Source organism: Aquarana catesbeiana, linkage group LG13 (genome assembly GCF_042186555.1).
Source record: "Aquarana catesbeiana isolate 2022-GZ linkage group LG13, ASM4218655v1, whole genome shotgun sequence".
NCBI classification, from domain to species: Eukaryota; Metazoa; Chordata; class Amphibia; order Anura; family Ranidae; genus Aquarana; species Aquarana catesbeiana.
Genome location: NC_133336.1, coordinates 71496102 through 71515931, shown reverse-complemented (window position 1 = coordinate 71515931; position 19830 = coordinate 71496102). Strand labels below are relative to the sequence as shown.

The window sequence follows — 19830 nt, the reverse complement described above, 5'->3', positions numbered from 1 at the left end:
AAATGAGTCATTTTACAAGGTGATCATTTACAATCACTAAGGCACGCCCACATAACTAGTTTTCACGCACCCCAAAATGCATACTAATGCAGTACCGTGCGTTTTGGCGCAGCAGTTTTAAAAATTGTGCCAGCAACTTTTTTTTTTTTTTGCACGTTTCCCATGCACTGAAATCGCCAGGATGCCCCTTAACCACGACGCGTGGAAACGCACAAAAAAACGCAGACACGCGCTCGGACGCACCTCCTGGCCTGATATTCATCCATTCGGGTGAAGTGAGCCCAGCCAGCCCTGTAACCTCTGAGAGATGAGAGTCTGCCCCTCTGTGTGCCTGACTGGTGATGTGAAGTTGGAGGTCATTCCTCCAGCACCTCTCCAGCCCATGCTGGGACTACATCTGCAAGGCTGGGATGAATGGTCCGGGCACAGGGAGGAGGAGGAGGAGGAGGGCTGCGCATGCGCGTTGCCAGGCGGGGTTGCATGGGCAGTCTCCGGCGTTAGAGCGGAGCGGGGATCAGATCGATGTGTTACCTGTCTGTCTCCGGAGAATAGAGCCAACCCGGAGGAGGGCACCGAGCGGAGATTAGCGGGGAGGATGGAGGGCACACGGCACCACTGACACCCATGGCAAACAGACTGCTCTGCCCGGTAAGGATCCTCATGCTGCCTTCTCTACTATTGTTTGTTTTCACTGCATTGCCAATGACAGGTCCAGGAGGAGAGCAAGGTGTACCCGCTTCATTGTACAGGGCAGCCCAGACAGCCAATCACATGTCAGCTACCTTCCAGTGCCAGCCTACAGCACAATGAAAGAAGATCGCAGATTGGTTGGTTGCTATTTGTCATATTTTAGAGCTCACCATACCCATTACATTGTGACAATGGTGACCATGCACTATACAATCTGATTGTACAATCTCTAGGGATTGCCTGATTGGGTGCAAGTGGAATGGATTGCTTAGGTTTGGGAAATCTTAAGAAGATTGTATAGCGTATAGTCAGTTTTAGATTGACCGAAATGATGTGATATGTGTACCTAATCTATCCAATCAGGCAGGCCCTTGTACTACAGTGTTTGTTTTTATTATTATTATTCACGATTTATATAGCGCCAACAGTTTATGCAGCGCTTTACAATGTAGAGGGGGGGGGGGGGACAGCACAATTACTGTACAGTTCAATACAGAAGGGACAGTCTCTTGTGCAATCTCCTTTAGATCTGCTGTCAGATTGCATAGGGGATAGCTGGCTTTAGATTTACCAAAACTTAAAGCGGAGTTCCACCCAAAAATGGAACTTCCGCTTTAAGTACTCGTGACTCCCTGACATGCCACTTTTGGCATGTCATTATTTTTGGGGAGGAGGGGGGGGGTGGGTACACAGCTCCCACTTCTTCTCCTGGCACCAGAAGGAGGTTCACCTCTTCCCCCCTCCCTCCCTGCAATCTTCTGGGACACGTCACAGGTTCTAGGAGGAGTGCCCGACCATTCATAATGTGCGGCCCAAGCATGCGCAGTGAAGCCACAGCCGGCGCCCACACTTGCAGTGCCAGCGCTGCAGAGAGGAGGGGGTAAGGAGCGATGGAGGATGAGGAGCGAGGATGAGGAGCGAGGCTTTGGGCGGCCACATCGCTTAACCGTGGGACAGGTGAGTGTCTGATTATTAAAAGTCAGTAGCTACACTTTTTATAGCTGCTGACTTTTAAATGGGTGGAACTCCGCTTTAAAGAGGATCTCCAGGCGCCCCCCAAAAAATGAAAAGTCAGCATCTGCAAATACTGTAGCTGCTGACTTTTAATATAAGGACACTTACCTGTCCAGGAGTCCAGTGATGTACTCACCCCAGCCGATTCTTCAATTGGCTTTGGCTACAGGTGCCGGCATCTTAAAGGGGTTGTAAACCCTCTCTCTTTTTTTTTTTACTTAAGGTAAAAAAACTTCTGACACTAACCGGCCCCCTAGTCCCCCCTGTTTTACTAACCTGAGCCCGTTCGTTCCCTTGGCTGAGACCGCGCTCTTCCTCTCTGCCCAATGTCTCGGCTCTTGATTGGATAGACTGATAGCAGCGCAGCAATTGGCTCTCGCTGCTGTCAATCAAATCCAATGACACGGGCACCGGGGGGGCGGGGCTGAGTCCTGCATTCTGTGTGAATGTACACAGATGCAAGACCCGGGAGCGCGCCCGCATGGGTATCCACCTTAGGAGAGCCTTCTCCAACGTGGACACCCGATGCGGGGAGGAGCAACCAGCGCCGCCAGGGGGCCCCAGAAGTCGAGGATCGGGGCCACTCTGTGCAAAAGAAGTATGACATGTGTTTTTTTTTTTTTTTTTTAAATAACAGAGGGTTTACAACCCCTTTTAAGTAAGGGAAACAGGAAGTGAAGCCTTGTAGCTTCACAGCAGGTTTCCTAGTGCTCTGTGCATTGTGAATGGTCCCTCAGTCTTCTTGGACCAGTGATGTGTCTCAAAAGGCTTCGGAGGAAGGGGGGCGAAATTCTGTCTCAGATCCCTGCAGCGCATCTGACCGGAAGTGAGTGCGGGTACCTGTCAAAACCAGCTACCTGCCCACCCCCCCCCCCAAAAAAAAGGTAACTGTGGCAGTGGAGGGGGGGAGGATGCAATCAAGTGGCACTTCTCCTTTTGGGTAAAGTTCCGCTTTAATAAGGACCTGCAGATCACTATACACTATACAATTTAACACCAAAGAGTATGTAATACACAGGCTTATCTGATTGGACTCTATTTGCTTGTATAGGTTTGTCCTCATATTACATCGTTTTGAAGATTGTATAGGATATTGCCAGTTTACCTAATCTAGCCAATCAATTTGTATCCAGCCAGGCAGGCAGGCACTTGCACTACCTAGTTGTTATCTAAAGGAGTATATAAATCAGATTGTATAGTGTATGGTCATCCATAAGACCTCATATCACATAGATCTGGTAACTCTACAGCTGACTATGGGAGATTGTAACCAGTACAATAAGCTGATCTCCAGAATAAACTGGGAGAAATTCACTATGGAATATAAACGTGTGGTCCTGACCGAGGACTGACTGTGCCACTTTTGTAGAGATCTACAGTCAAACCCCTGTTCGAATTGAAGCGATTTGACAGGTCAAATCGCATGACAAGTCGCAGCCTATTGCCGGCAATGGCACTGTTCCAATCGGTACGATGGCGACTTTGCGGTGCTGCACCGATTTGCAAAAGTAGTTCCTGTACTACTTTTGCCGATTTTTTGGGTGTGACTTCAATAGACATCTGTGTATGAAGCCTCACAGATGTCTTACGAGTAGCACCTGAAGTCGCATGGATATGCGGCTTTAAAATGGTATGGCTTCAGATGAAGTCGCACAATTTAAAAGCTATGTTCAGTATGTACGAGGGCTTAAAGAGTCATTGAGAGTGCTGACCTTTCTTAATGTGTATGGGTTTGTTTCCAAACACTTGGTTGACCTAAGCCAAACTGCACCGAAGTAATGATCTACTTCTTTACAGTCTATATAATATGTCAAAGATATGTATGTGTGTGACAAAACAAAACAAAAAAAAAAAAATATATATACACTACCGTTCAAAAGTTTGGGGTCACCCAAACAATTTTGTGTTTTCCATGAAAAGTCACACTTATTCACCACCATACGTTGTGAAATGAATAGAAAATAGAGTCAAGACATTGACAAGGTTAGAAATAATGATTTGTATTTGAAATAACATTGTTTTTACATCAAACTTTGCTTTCATCAAAGAATCCTCCTTTTGCAGCAATTACAGCATTGCACACCTTTGGCATTCTAGCTGTTAATTTATTGAGGTAAGCTGGAGAAATTGCACCCCACGCTTCTAGAAGCAGCTCCCACAAGTTGGATTGGTTGGATGGGCACTTCTGGCGTACCATACGGTCAAGCTGCTCCCACAACAGCTCAATGGGGTTCAGATCTGGTGACTGTGCTGGCCACTCCATTACCGATAGAATACCAGCTGCCTGCTTCTGCTGTAAATAGTTCTTGCACAATTTGGAGGTGTGTTTAGGGTCATTGTCCTGTTGTAGGATGAAATTGGCTCCAGTCAAGCGCTGTCCACTGGGTATGGCATGGCGTTGCAAAATGGAGTGATAGCCTTCCTTATTCAGAATCCCTTTTACCCTGTACAAAGCTCCCACCTTACCAGCACCAAAGCAACCCCAGACCATCACATTACCTCCACCATGCTTAACAGATGGCGTCAGGCATTCTTCCAGCATCTTTTCATTTGTTCTGCGTCTCACAAACGTTCTTCTTTGTGATCCAAACACCTCAAACTTGGATTCATCCGTCCACAACACTTTTTTCCAGTCTTCCTCTGTCCAATGTCTGTGTTCTTTTGCCCATCTTAATCTTTTTCTTTTATTGGCCAGTCTCAGATATGGCTTTTTCTTTGCCACTCTGCCCTGAAGCCCAAAATCCCGCAGCCGCCTCTTCACTGTAGATGTTGACACTGGTGTTTTGCGGGTACTATTTAATGAAGATGCCAGTTGGGGACCTGTGAGGCGTCTGTTTCTCAAACTAGAGACTCTAATGTGCTTATCTTCTTGCTTAGTTGTGCAACGCGGCCTCCCACTTCTTTTTCTACTCTGGTTAGAGCCTGTTTGTGCTGTCCTCTGAAGGGAGTAGTACACACCGTTGTAGGAAATCTTCAATTTCTTTGCAATTTCTCGCATGGAATAGCCTTCATTTCTAAGAACAAGAATAGACTGTCGAGTTTCAGATGAAAGTTCTCTTTTTCTGGCCATGTTGAGCGTTTAATTGACCCCACAAATGTGATGCTCCAGAAACTCAATCTGCTCACAGGAAGGTCAGTTTTGTAGCTTCTGGAAGGAGCTAGACTGTTTTTAGATGTGTGAACATGATTGCACAAGGGTTTGCTAATCATCAATTAGCCTTCTGAGCCAATGAGCAAACACATTGTACCATTAGCACACTGGAGTGATAGTTGCTGGAAATGGACCTCTATACACCTATGTAGATATTGCACCAAAAACTAGACATTTGCAGTTAGAATAGTCATTTACCACATTAGCAATGTATAGAGTATATTTGTTTAAAGTTAGGACTAGTTTAAAGTTAGCTTCATTTAAAAGTACAGTGCTTTTCCTTCAAAAATAAGGACATTTCAATGTGACCCCAAACTTTTGAACGGTAGTGTATATATAAAATATACACACTATAGGTCACATCTAGAAAAAAATCCGACCTGCCATATAGAACAATTTGCATTCCACAATGTATTCAATGTGAAGAATGTTGTACAGTGTGTTGGATCTGGAAAAACTTGTCTTATTTGTATGTCTGGATCTACTTGTTTTCTTATTGGTCCCCTCATATTCATGAACCTTTCTTTAGAACGGCCTTTCTCAACCTTTTTTCCACGGACTTCCTGGTCTCTGAGAACCCCAGCTAATAATTACTGTGTATATAGCTTAGTACATTGATGTGTGATAATCCGGCTGTGCGAAGTTCAACCAAGTCCTGAGGAGACAGTCAAAATTCACAAATTTTTGTCAAAGTAGCTGGCTGAAAAATTTTCAGCAGAACAGTGTTTGCAGGCGCTGTTTGGGCATTTGACAGCTGGTGGGGCCAGCTGTCAGAATACAGTGACCTCAGTGGGCGATTTGTCCTTCTGCTCTGTGTGGATGGAGGAATCTGTTAGCCTGGGTTTAGGGCTAGGTTCACACATATCAGGTGCGGTTTTGTTCACCGGTTCAGGTGCGAATTTTTACTTTAATTTGCACCTAAACCGGACCCAAAATTGCACAGGACCCTTTTCAAAAATGGGCAGCGGCCGTCCCAGACATGATCCAGGTTCATTTAAAAGGCGGTTTGGTTCACATATTATGCAAATCGGATGCAGTTAAAAAATGCATCTGGTTCGCATATATGTGAACCGAGCCTTATGGCCCGTACACACTATCCGAATATGGTACAACCCTTTTCGCTTATTAGTCGCAAGTAGGAATTAAATAGGTAAATAAAGTCACGAAAATTCTCATACGACAGAAAAAAAAAACGGAAGTGATGTCATGTGTTTTAATGTATTTGTATTTTCGGACGACAACTATACTGACTAAACGAAAATCGTACGATCTGGTATCATACGGGGAAAATGTTCGTGCTTGTCAGGTCGAATAATATCGGATGAACTGTCATGATCGGCTCTCAAAAGTAGTGTACACACAATCTGAAAATCGTATGATTCTTCCTCAGACGACAGTTTTCGTACATTATTCGGATCGTGTGTACGGGCCATTAAAGTGATTGTAAAGGCAGAAGGTTTTTTTTTTTTTTTTTTTATCTTAACCCCTTAAAGTGGAGTTCCACCCAAAAAAAAAAATTTCATTAACGTGCATAAAAAACCCCCCCCAAAAAAACAAAAAAAAAACATTTGGAGAATTTTTTTTTTTTTAACTCACCTCTAAATGCCTGTTGCTAGGGGGTCCCTCGTAGTCTGCCTCCTTCAGCGCCTGGACTCCTGACGTCACTTCCCTCGGCGCAGGAAGGGAGATCAGCTCTGCCCCCTCCCTCTTGCCAATCATCTGGGACACATCACAGGTCCCAAATGATTGCGCGGACAATCACGGTGCTGCTCTCACATGCGCAGTGGGTGCCCGGCTGTGAAGCCACAGCCGGGCACCCACAGTTACAATGCCGGTGCCGCTAAGCAGAGGTGGAGATGAGCGGGGCTTCGTTCCCCCGCATCGCTGGACCCTGGGACAGGTAAGTGTCCGATTATTAAAAGTCAGCAGCTGCAGTATTTGTAGCTGCTGACTTTTTATTTTTATTTTTTTAAGCGGAACACCGCTTTAAGGACCGAGCCTCTTTCTGAGATTTGGTGTTTACAAGGTAAAAACTGTTTTTTTTTGCTAGAAAATTACTTAGAACCCCCAAATATTATATATATTTTTTCCGAACACCCTAGAGAATAAAATGGCGGTCATTGCAATACTTTCTGTCACTCTGTATTTGCGCAGCAGTCTTACAAGCGCACTTTTTTGGGACAAAATACACTTTTTTGAATTAAAAAATAAGACAGCAGTAAATTTAGCCCAAATTTTTTAATATTGTGAAAGATAATGTTACGCCGAGTAAATTGATAGCGTGTCACGCTTCAAAATTGCGCCCTCTCGTGGAATGGCGACAAACTTTTACCCTTAAAAATCTCCATAGGCGACATTAAAAAAATTCTACAGGTTGCATGTTTTAAGTTACAGAGGAGGTCTAGGGCTAGAATTATTGCTCTCACTCTACCGATTGTGGCGATACGTCACATGTGTGGTTTGAACACTGCTCACATATGCGTTCGCTTCTGCAGCCGAGCTCGGCGGGAGGGGGGGCGTTTACATTTTTTTTTCCTATTTATTTTACCTTTTTATTTTTTTATTTTGACACTATTCTTTAAAAAAAAAAAAAAAAGTGTCACTTTTATTCCTATTACAAGGAATGTAAACATCCCTAATAGAAAAAAAACCATGACAGGACCTCCTTAAATATGAGATCTGGGGTCAAAAAGACCTCAGATCTCATATTTACACTAAAATGCAATTAAAAAAAAAAAAATTTTCTTTAAGAGCTGTGGGCGGAAGTGACGTTTTGACGTCGCTTTCGCCCTGCAATGGTATGGAGACAGGTGGGGGTCATCTTCCCCTCATTCATCTCCATACCAAGCCAGGGATAGGACCCGATCGCCTCCCCCTGCTACTGACGGCTCTGGAGAGTGGTGGGGGCCTGATAAAAGTGATCTCGTGGCGAATTCGCCACAGGGACCACTTTTTTATCTGAAACCAGACCACTCACTGAAGAAGTTACCAGGGTTATGGTAGCTACCTGCTGCCAAAACAATGATATCCCACTTCAAAGTGCCGACGTATATTGGCGTGAGCCGGTCTGGAAGTGGTTAATGCATTCTATGCATTAAGATAAAAAACCTTCAGTGTGCAGCAGCTTCTTAACACTTACCTGAGCCCCATCTAGATCCAGCAATGTTGCAGCCGTATCTCAGCTGTCCGGGCCTCCCCTCCTCATTGGCTGAGACAGCAGCGCACCGACATTAGCTTCCGCTGCTGTCAATCAAAGTCAGTCAGCCAATGAGGAGAGAAAGGGGGTGGGGCCGGGCCACAGCTCCATGTCTGAATGGACACAGAGAGCTGTGGCTCGGCACTCGACAGGAGGAAGGGGCCAGCAGCACCGAAGAGAGACCTGAAAAGAGGAGGATCGGGGCTACTCTGTGCAAAACCACTGCAACAGAGGAGGTAAGTATAACATGTTTGTTATTTTTAACTAAAAAAAAACGGGACTTTAGTGTCACTTTAAGCTGCATTAAACCCAAAAGCAAACCTTTTATTATATTGCAGCTTACCAGTTTTTAGATGCAATGGCTTTTCTTTTTTTTGAAGCTTTCTTTCTATATTCATCTGGCGATCCAGGCAGTAAGACTGTTGTATTTCAAAATAACAAGCTGTCTTCTACATGTATCAGTTTACAGAGATGAGGAAAATCATTTACAGGGGTTCTTACAATAATCAGCTTTTGTTTATTCATGTAAAATTTTTATCCTAAAAGGGAAAAAAATGCTTTGCTGTAATCGATTTTGAAGTGTGAGCTGGAGTTTGGCTCCAGTTTGTTAGTGTATTTAAATCTGCTAGTACATCTACACTCTCCACCCCCCAGACTGACCATGCTAGCTGTAAACCCACTAACCAAAAAGTTACATTCCTGGAATTCCGGGATTGCTGTCACATTTGCTTGTGGCCTCTAATAAGGCTTACCTATAGGAACTGTAAATATCTCCTAAACTTGCACTGTTTAGTAGATATTTACTGTATACGCCACCGATGGGCACGTGCGCTCTGAATGAACCGCGACCCGTGACCGGCGGCTCCCGCGTGCATGCGGGGGAGTGACATAATGCGGCTCTGGTCAGTCACAGCGCCAGAGTCCGCGGACCCGGAAAGGAAGACAGGCGAAGATGGATGTGGTCTCCAGCGGTGACCATGAGGGCTTCATTTGCAGGTAAGTTTCACATAATGTGCTAGTATGCGATTCATACTAGCACATTATGCCTTTACTTTGCAGGTCAGCAAAAGAAAAAAAAGAGAGGCAGCATTTACCGTATTTGCCGGCGTATAAGGCGACCCCCTAATTTTCCATCTAAAACTTTGGTTTTGAGATATACTCGCAGTATAAGACGACCCCCTTCCAACTAGTCTGTCTAGTAGTTGGGTAACATACTGAAACAGCAATAATAAATCTGTGCAACTTAATCACAAGCTTTGTGAAGCAATGCTGCGGTGGTAAATACCTCATGTGCCCGGCAAAATCCACTGATGGAGGGTCAGGTGCCAGATGAAGGGTCAGGTGCTTCAAACCAAAGCTCCGGTGGTGTATGGTGAGGTGGCTGTGGAAGGAAGAGGAGCCGAGGGGTAGCTGCATTCAGTAACATACTGTATACAATATTACAGTATACCGCGCTGAGCCATTCACCACAAGCGATGTATTCTATTAATGAATACAAAGCCTACTCGGATTGGTTTTGAGATTCAGAGAGGCGCGGGCTGATGATATTACAACCTCTGCCAATCCGAACAGGCTTTGTTTTCATTAATAGAATACATCGCTCGCCGTGATTGGTAGAGGTTGGAACATCATCAGCCCGCGCCTCTCTGAATCTCAAAACCAATCCGAGCAGGCTTTGTATTCATTAATAGAATACATTGCTCGCCATGATTGGCTCAGCCCGGACATTAATGCACATCCAGCGGGCTGACATCCATATAACGGCGTATAAGATGACCCCCGATTTTTGGAGGATTTTTTTAAGTATAAAAGGTCGACTTATACGCCGGAAAATACGGTACTTCCTCTTTTTAAGGCTGTCAGCAGATCGGCCTCTACACTTGGCAGGGCCTAAAAATGGAGAGCAACTGAGCATGTGCAGAACAGGGCGAGACAGTGTAATACTGGATAATAAAGCGGAGTTCCACCAAAAAAATGGAACTTCCGCTTTAATTACTGGTGACCCCCCTGACATGCCATATTTGGCATGTCATTTTTTGGGGGGGGGGTACCCAGTTTTGACAGGCACCCAGCTGCCCCTCCTTCCCTGCAATCTTCTGGGACACGTCACAGGACCCAGAAGATTGCCCGGCCATTCACAACGCGCAGCGCGGTTAGCGCAGTGCGCGCTCGGCTGTGTAGCCACAGTTACAATTCCGGTGCCGCGGAGAGGAGCGAGGCTTCGTGCACCCACATTGCGGGACAGGTGAGATGCTGTTTATTAAAATTAAGCAGCTACACTTTTAAATGGGTGGAACTCCGTTTTAAACAGTATAGACACTTATTTTTAATGTTATACATAGCTAAACCTGCAAAAGGGGCCAGCCTGAAGTGATCTAGCAGGACTTCATTCTCTGACTAGAGTTTCACTTTAATACAGCTTATGTTTAAAAAAAAAAAAAGCGTGGACTAAAAATAGTCTTATTGCCCTTGTTTCATTTTTTTTATCTTAAACTGCAGAAATGACAGTTGGAAGCCGCTTGGTATGCAATAGTTCTTTCATACATTTTCCATACATCAGCCCCCTAAGGCATCAAGATAGTTGGTGATTCTAGTTATGCCTATGAGGCAGGTTTTCAGCACAGAGGGCATGTGCAGCTCCGTTATTAATTTCACCACACTCATTAAAATCAGATCTTACAACCTTTTTTAGATTTACCGAAAGGTATGTATGGAAGGCTCTGCCTGATTGTGTACAGGTTGATTAGATTTACCATAGCAATGTAAACGATCCAATCTAAATGCGATTGTTGTAACATGTATGGTGTTAGAGCACACTGTCACTTGTAAGTAGTGCTAGTGATGATACCTACACATCCTGAGGTAGGTATGCTTATTTCATTGACAGGGTGTCCGGCCCATGGTGCTTTTCAACTCATACGCAACCACTTGAGAACATGCAAACTCCATGCAGACAGTATAGTGAATGACTAAGACCCCTTTCACACTGAGGCGCTTTTCAGGTGCTTTCACGCTAAAAAAAAGTGCCTGAAAAGCTCACGAAAACCTATTTGCATTAAAATCAATGAATGCTTTCACACTGGGGCAGTGGGCTGGCAGGGCTGTGAAAAAACACCCCTCTCAATTGAAATTAATGGAAAGCTCTTCAAAAGCGCTCAAATGTTTTGCTGGCAGTTTAGAAGCGCCTCAGTGTGAAAGGGGTCTTAAGGCTGAGGTCATTCTGCGCCACCAGTGCTGCCAGGTGACTGACTCATTAAGGGCCCTTTCACAATGGGGCGGTTTGCAGTTGCTATTGCACTAATAATAGCGCCTGCAAACCGTCCCGAAAGTGCCGCTGCTGTGTCTCCAGTGTGAAAGCCCCGAGGGCTTTCACACTGGAGCGGTCGGCTAGCAGGACGGGAAAAAAAGTCCTGTTAGCAGCATCTTCGGAGCGTTGAAGGAGCGGAGTGTATACCGCTCCTTCAGCACTCCTGCCCATTGAAATCAATGCGACAGCGCGGCTATACCGCCGACAAAGCGCCACCGCAGAGGCGCTTTGCGGTGGTTTTTAACCCTTTCTCAGCCGCTAGTGGGGGGTAAAACCGCCCCGCTAGCGGCCGAATACCGACGGTAAAGCGCCGCTTACAATATTGTAAGCGGCGCTTTACCGCCGACGCCGTCCCCGCCCCAGTGTGAAAGGGCCCTAAGAGGGGAGATGTAAACATAAGCAATGTGTAGGCAGCGGCTGCAGCACAGGCACAGAGTGACCTTGGCCTTTAGTCCTATTGAGAGAGAATGAGTCCGGATTTACACTGCCCGCGACTTTAAAGACGTACCCCAGCGCGACTTTGGAATGACTGGCATGTGACTTCTTTAACAGAAGTCAATCCAAGTTGTACCAAAGTCTGTCCAAAAGTAGTGCAGGAACCTTTTTCTCTCAAGTCGCACAGATTAGAACGCTTCCATTGCACTGAATGGGGTCCGACTTCTGATGCTTCAAGTGCTCCAAAGTCAGAGTGATTGTTGCATCAGTGTGAACCGGGACTTAAAGTGGTTGTAAACTCTGTTATACCACTTATACCTACAGCTAAGCCTATAATAAGGCTTAGTGGTAGGTACTGTAACTATCTCCTAAATCTGTATGGTTTAGGAGATATTTACCATATTCGCTTGCGCCAACGTCATTGACGCATGCGCTGTGAAGAAACGGCCCTCTGTGTTGTTTCTTCATTAGCAAGTGGCGTGACTTACGGTTCCCGCGCACATGCACGGGAGTGACGTCACATGACTCCGGCCAGTCACAGAGCTGGAGTCCGCGGCCCCGGAAGGAAGAGGGGCAAAGATGGATGTGGCCAACAGTGGGGACAGTGTGGGCTTCAATTGCAGGTAAGTGGCACATAATGGGCTAGTATACAATGCATACTAGCCCATTATGCCTTTACTTTGCAGGGTAAAGCAGAGGAAGTAAAACCCATCAGGCATTGTAACCTTTTGCCTACATGTTGTTTATGTTTATACCTCCCCCTGGGTTTACTAGTCAATGGTGGCGGTGCATAGTGCCATGCCCATTTACACTTTGTGCGTGCAAACATGCATACTGTGTAAAATACAGTCAAAATCGGATTGCAGACTCAGATTTTTTTTTGTTTTATGCAAATATTTTGGTTTATCCCTAATAGATTGTAAGCTCTAACGAGCAGGGCCCTGCTGTATTGAATTGTAACTGTACTGTCTACCCTCATGTTGTAAAGCGCTGTGCAAACTGTTGGTGCTATATAAATCCTGAATAATAATAATAATAATAATATGCAGCTAAACACTATGAACCAAAACTCAGCTGTGTGAATGGGCCCATAGCGTACAAAAAATGCTGCACGCAGATCTATACAACACTGTACACAGAACAGATCTGAACACAGAGTATTATATGCCCATAAGTCCACACATGCTATGGTTACTGAAGTGTGATCTGTGTTTGGAACGCTCTTCAGAGAGGCAGCGAGGAGGCGTTGTATTGCCTGCTTTAACCCCTTGATTGCCGCACTACCACACCACAACCGTGTGCATTGTTTGAATGGGCTGTCCCCCCCCCCCCCCCCCCCGAGTGACAGAGGGTATAATTCTTGGCACAGCATGTATACACCACTTCCAGCGAAAGGGGAGACAATACGGCTCGGCTTCAGGGTTTAACTGCCCCTCAACTGCTATTGGGAACGAGCCCTAATTCTCCAGCATCGATCATAAACTGAAATATCAATTTCAAGTGCTCCGTCCCTTTAAATAATGAGGTTAGTACATGGAAAGATTACAATGATTCTTCCGGTATTCACTCACCAGAAGCAAAAAATCTGTTCTCTTTCTGGAACACCTGTTCTGCAGGCTGACAAGACTGCAAGGATAAAAACCTTAAGCTGTCAGTTTACAAGGAAGCACTGACAGCGCCGAGGCATGAGTCACAAAGTGTTTCCCTGATATTGACAGGCTGAGTATTGATCAGGCCCACCAGTATATTGCTTACTCCACAGACAGGCACCAGATACACTGGGAAAGTGATTGCAGCTAATACCACTTGTATACTTGGGGCCGTCACATCCTGGCACAGCCCTCCGTCCAAAAGGACTATGTTTTCTTTGCACAGGGCTTACCGTGTTTAGTATAGATTTGTATAGCAACCAAATGATTTAACTCACTCGCTCTCACTGCAAACTTGCTGACAGTGAGGAACTCTCCTTTAGGACCAGAATTCTGTATTATGTTTGTATGTCTGGGCACTATGATATTGCATTTACATTTGCTCAATTGATGCCCTAGGCCAGTGATATGCAATTAGCGGACCTCCAGCTGTTTCAAAACTACAAGTCCCATCATGCCTCTGGGTGTCATACTTGTGGCTGTCAGAGTGTTGCTTTGTCTCATGGGACTTGTAGTTCTGCAACAGCTGGAGGTCCGCTAATTACATATGCCTGCCCTAGGCATTACTGTTCACTGTACTCTCCCCGCTCCACAATCAAAAAGGACTTTTTTTCACTCCAGCCCAATGCCATTTTTGCCCAGGTGAGAATGACTTATCTTTTCTCTCTCAGCCTCCTGGAACATGCACATGACATATCTCAGGAGGCTGCAGGAGCAGGGACTCACATTGGGCAAGTGGGTGGAGATGGCAGGCGTCAGAAGAGGCAACCGGGCTCTCCATGATGTCTCGGAAGAAGATGGCAGCACAGAACCCGGGCTGTTATACCTGAGTAGTGCCTTTAAGTGGCTGCAAAGCCTTAAGGTTTTTCACCTTAATGCATTCTATGCATTAAGGTGAAAAACCTTCTGTGCTGCAGCCCCCCAGCCCCCACTCCTTTTTATTTTTCGGTTCCAGTCGCTGTCTCTCTCCTCATTGGACAGATTAGCAGCAGGAGCCATTGGCTCCTGCTGCTGTGAATCAAATCCTGTGACAAGGGGGGGAGCTGAGTCCCGCTGTCTGTGTAAAACAATTGCGATTTAGATATGGAGCCAAATCCACAGCGAATTAGCTGTGAATTCACACTGCATCTAATGTGAACCCAGGCTAAGGACTGACGGGTAAAAAAAACGATTGGGCACACATGTCTTTTTAGGTCCTATTTACTGCCAAGTAGTGCCTGAAAATGTTGTATTAAATCCTGGTATGCCCCGGCAACAATGCTTTGTTGAATTTTCCATAGTAAAAATTAAAATGAGAGAGCATGGTATGTCCTCCTGTCACAGCATTTTTCTCCATTCTCCAGGCCCCGTTTACACCTGGGGGTTTGGCATTGCGGCAGAATCTCTGTGATTCTGTCTGCAATTTAAAAACGCGCTACAATCACAAAATGCAGGTTCAGGTGCCATTATTTTCACTTGCACCTAAAACACGGTGCGGTTTTGCTGCTATTGTGGTGCAACTTATTGCGCAGCAGTCGTGGCAAATCACATTGCGTAATGCAGGAGCAGGAGCTTCTTTTGGGCATCAAGCTTCACGTGTTTTGCAATTGTAGTGGCCCTGGAGCCTCCTGGGACATGTGAAGTGGAGGTTAGGAGGCTGCAGACAAGTGGGCCAAGAACACGTCATTTTCACCTAGTCAAGGATTGAAAAAGTGGGGGGCAGTAAATTTACCAGCACAGGGGGTTGTCCTCAAAAATTTGAAAAGCTCTGCGGCCGGATGTCTTTGAAAAGCCCACTTGATCTGGTGATGGGTAGACTTCTCATTGGCCAATACTTCCCAAAGGTTTTCTTATTTTGTTCTATTTGTGTTTGTGCACCGTACTGAGATTTCTGGTGAACGGATCTACTCCCCTTGACTGGGTAGATCTCTACTGCTTGTTTTAATTTTTTTTTGTATTCCTTTTAGGCTGCCCATACACTGACCACATTTCTGCTGATTCCAGATGATACCAAATTTCAATTTGTCGGTGGCCCTGTTGGCATACTTCAATCTGACATCATTTAAAAAAAGTGATGAAGGAGCAAGATGGGAAAAATTTTGGCCAGCGAAAGTTGTTAAAATACAATGGCCGCCACTGCAAATTCATCCTCTATAGCAGTGATGGCGAATCTTGGCACCCCAGATGTTTTGGAACTACATTTCCCATAATTCTCTTGCACTCAGTAGTGTAGGTGAGCATCATGGGAAATGTAGTTCCAAAACATCTGGGGTGCCAAGGTTCGACATCACTGCTCTATAGCATGTTAATGGAGGATTCTGTTAGATTCTTTTTTTTGTGTTTTTGCTTGGCCTGGATGCAAGTATGGCTGAGTATGGCCAACTCAGAGCTCTGGAATTTTACAATAATTTGTCTAGACCTTCTTTTTTTTTTTTTTTGTCTCATGACATGCTTTGCAGTTTGGATACATGGAGACTGGGCTATTTCTCAGCATTGTTATCACAGGGTGACATCATCAAGAGAAGTGTTACAGCCCTCACTTATAATATCATAAATATGTCACTTTATAATTGACGGACCTGCTTTGAGAGTCAGGAGGTATAATGAATGCCATCCTGAAATTAATGTCCTTGTCCTTGTGGGTAATGTTTTACAAAGTGACATATTATTTGCACCAGCTGGGAAATAGCAAAATGTAGTGCCACTTGACTTGGCGATACAATTCAAAGTCTTTGGCAGATCTAATCAAGGAAATGTGATTTGCCTCTTTTGGATTAACCTTTGAAGTTCTGGATACTCCATCTGCATACTAAATACCAAGTTAATGAATTAAAATGTACAGTGCAGTAGCAAAGGCATGGACACATTAAGCTCAGCGAGCTTTGGTTGTGCAGCCAATCAAAATTCCTTTTTCATAGGATTATCCACTCTGAACTGCTAAAGGTCATTTCTGATTGGCCATCAAGAATTAAACTTTTTTTTTTTTCTAGAATTGTATTATTCTGTGATAACTCATTTATCGGTTATCCTAGCCTGATGCTTTTTGCCTCTGTGTAAAGGATACCTATCATTTTTACACCTTGGCTGTAATCAGGGCCATCTTTAATATTGATTGGATCCTGGGCAAACATTTTCTTGGCCCCCCCCATGCAATTTCGCACGCCATTCCAACATCCCAGAAAACAGACACACACATAGACTTGGCTAAAAGACACCCCATCATTACACAAGGCCCCCCTCCTCCACCATTACACAGGGGTACCCCTCCTACATCATTACCCCATACTACCCCATAATTACACAGGACCCCCTCCCCCATAATTACGTAGGACCCTACTTCCACAGACCCCTGAATTACCTCTACCACAAAGACCCCTGAAAGCAAACCTCGAAGTTCTTCAGCGGGCCAATGGTCTGTGGTTTACCAGACATGGTGAGGGGATCGTGTGACTGACAGGTACTCTCCCCGGTTTACCTTACCAAGCTGGCCAATCACTGCACAGGCTGCACACATAACACCTAACCAATCACCAGCGCCCCTAACATTCAATTTCACCCTCATCTCCTGAGTGATAACCAAATCTATTTATCAACTATTTGCAGCAGCTCAGTTGCTTTGGGCCCCACAAAAATGACTGGGCCTGGGGAAGCTGCCCCTTTTGCCATGCGTTAAAGACGGCCCTGGCTGTAATCATTTTGCAGGCAACTGTGCAGTTGTTTTGCACGATGGGTGAAGAGATCACTGCCAATAACGAATGTTTTACTCATTAGTGGACATGGGGGTTTGAAACACTCACCAACTCATGATATCTCTTCTAGCAGCTAGATGACGTCTACACTTTAGTGGCCAAGTCGATTTAGCAGCCACCATTGGTATTTTACATTGGAGAGAAATCGGTATCAGGAGTGAAACTTCCTACATCTGCAGGGAGCCTTATTTCATGGATTGGTTGGGAACTTTAGTGAATAGATTTCACCAGTGCAATTCTCAAGTAAAATAAGAAGCCAGACAATGAGAATTTCACTCCTCGGTGAACTGGGCCTTTAAAGGGAAAATATAATGGTTTTATTTTATATATATATATATTTTTTTTACCTTATTTTGATATATTTTTTATTATTTTCGTAAAATGTAAAGTTTACCAGTAGAGCCATACAATGAATCTTCCTGTCAGAAACCACTTAAAGGGGTCGTAAACCAATGCATTGAGGTGAAAAACCTCCTGTAATGCTGCAGCACCGCCCCCCCCGAGCCCCCATTTTACTTACCTGTACCCCCTCTATCACATCCCGGGGACGAGCACACCAGCAAAAGCCGGTGTCTCGGGTCCTGATTGGATGGATTGATAGTGTAGCCATTGGCTCCCGCTGCTGTCAATCAAATCCAATATCCCCAACATGGCTCTCCGTGGGGAGTATGGTTATGTATGCCTTGTGTGAACAAGGACAAAACTAAATTGGTGGACTGAGCCTTTAAAGTGATACACTGTTTAATTTACATTGTCCCTTCTATTTCTGTATGTGGATGAGTGCACTGTAATTTTTTAAATTAAAAAAAAAAAAAAAAATCTAAGTACCTTTTTTCCTAATTGATATACAGCTGTCGCAGGACCCAGCTCTTTCCCAGCCTGCCTGCAGGGAAAAATAAGCATCAGGAGCTTCTACTCCTCTGCTGCTGGCCACATGTTCAGAATAAATAAAAAAAAAAAAACAGCCTTTGGAATACAGAGTAAAAAAATATTATCAATAAACTGTTTTATATTGGCATACATATATATATTTGGAATCAAATCTTTATTATTTTGTGTCACGCCCCTCCAGTCTTTGTCTTAGAATAGAAGGGAGGTGAAGCCACCATTAATGTACATCCCACCCCCATTAGCTGGTTAGTGGGCATGGAGGAGGGAGGGAGTGGGCTGTCATTTACCACTGTGTATATGCCCACATGTGTGACTCTATAGTCACATGGGTTGCTCAGATGTGATAGGAAGGAAATGCTCAGGATAGAAACTCACTGAAAACTGAGCATGTGCAGAGTTGCCACTACAGCTGCAATATTCCTAGCTGAATTGGGGACATGAACATAATGAGTATGAACAGCATTTGATCGTTTTTATATGATGTGGGTTTAGTAAAACTTTAAGGGAAAATATAATGGTTTTACTTTTTTTTTTTGCCTTTTTTTATCTTATTTTGATTTTTTTTTATTGTTTAAAACATTTATATTACCAATAAATATGTAATACAAAGTGCCACATAACACTGGTTGTGTAGAGCATTCTGCATTTTCCAAAGATAAAGGAATTATCTTTGGAAAGTCACAAAGGAACCTCATCCCTTTGTGACTCTCTCCAATTGAAGCCATACAGCAGCCTTAGGGAGGGGGAGGTGGTCACACTTTTGACCCATTCAGCAGTGTGTGTTGAAACAGTAAGGGCCGGTTCACATCAGTGTGGTGAAATTTACATGCCTTTTAGGTGCGTCACCATACTATGTAACATGCGTTTTTATGAAAGTGCATCAAAGATGCATCAGGCAGGATCATTATAATGCACCCCATGTAAAAACGCACAGGTGTCAATAGGGTCTTATGCACGTTTGTTGCCCAAAAGAAGCTCCTGTTCCATTTTGGGCAACAAGCTTAGCTTGAATTTTTAAATGCACATTGTTTGCCCCAACTGCCGCACAACAATCATGGCAGAATCGCACCGTGTTTGGGGTGCTATTAAGAATAATGACACCCAAACGCACATTGCACGTTTTTGCTGAGCTTTTGGAATCCAAATTGTGTGAATGAGGCCCGAGACTGATAAACATGTGAAAAGGAGCCTAGAAAACCCCTTGCTGTCTGGCAAGTAAATATGAAATAATGAAATGCATTTTTTAGATATTTACCTTACACATAATTAAAACAAATTAAAAAATACTTTCCTTAAACATATACAGAAGTAACATTGATTCAACTTCATTATGCAGTCACTCATGACCTCGTTACAGGAATAAGTCTATACGAGTGCAGTAACTCATAGCAATCAATCAGAATTAATCTTTATTGAAGTCAGGACAGTACAAGATGGATTCTGATAGGGCAGTAACTCAAAGCAATCCATCAGAATGAATTTTTATTGAATCCAGGCCAGTACAAGGTGATTTCTGATTGGTTGCCATGAGTACTGCGCCTTCTTTTTTCTCTTTTGGGCTGTTTTTATTGGATAAGCAGTGGCACTCAGATATACTGGCATATAAGTCCCAAGCCTTGCAAACAATTGACTTTCCAGTTCAAATTTAGCAGTCATTCCAGAAGAAGTAATGAATTCTATCTCGGCATTTATGTATTCATTGATATAGCTATTTATACCTTTTTGGCTGTACGCCTACAAGAATGTGCACACAAACAGACGGTCCTCCC

At 44.3% G+C, this 19830-nt stretch overlaps 1 protein-coding gene across 3 annotated transcripts in view; it reads left to right on the top strand.

Moving 5' to 3' along the window:
* Nucleotides 1–425: 425 nt before the first annotated feature.
* Nucleotides 426–19830, top strand: part of ARMH4 (armadillo like helical domain containing 4) — a 268545-nt gene continuing 249140 nt past the window's right edge. The window contains exon 1 of one of the 3 annotated variants that reach the window (XM_073609399.1): nucleotides 426–648. The gene's annotated coding sequence lies outside the window, so the exon portion shown is untranslated. The remainder of the gene's footprint in view (nucleotides 649–19830) is intronic. The other 2 variants (XM_073609397.1, XM_073609398.1) reach the window with 2 other exon arrangements.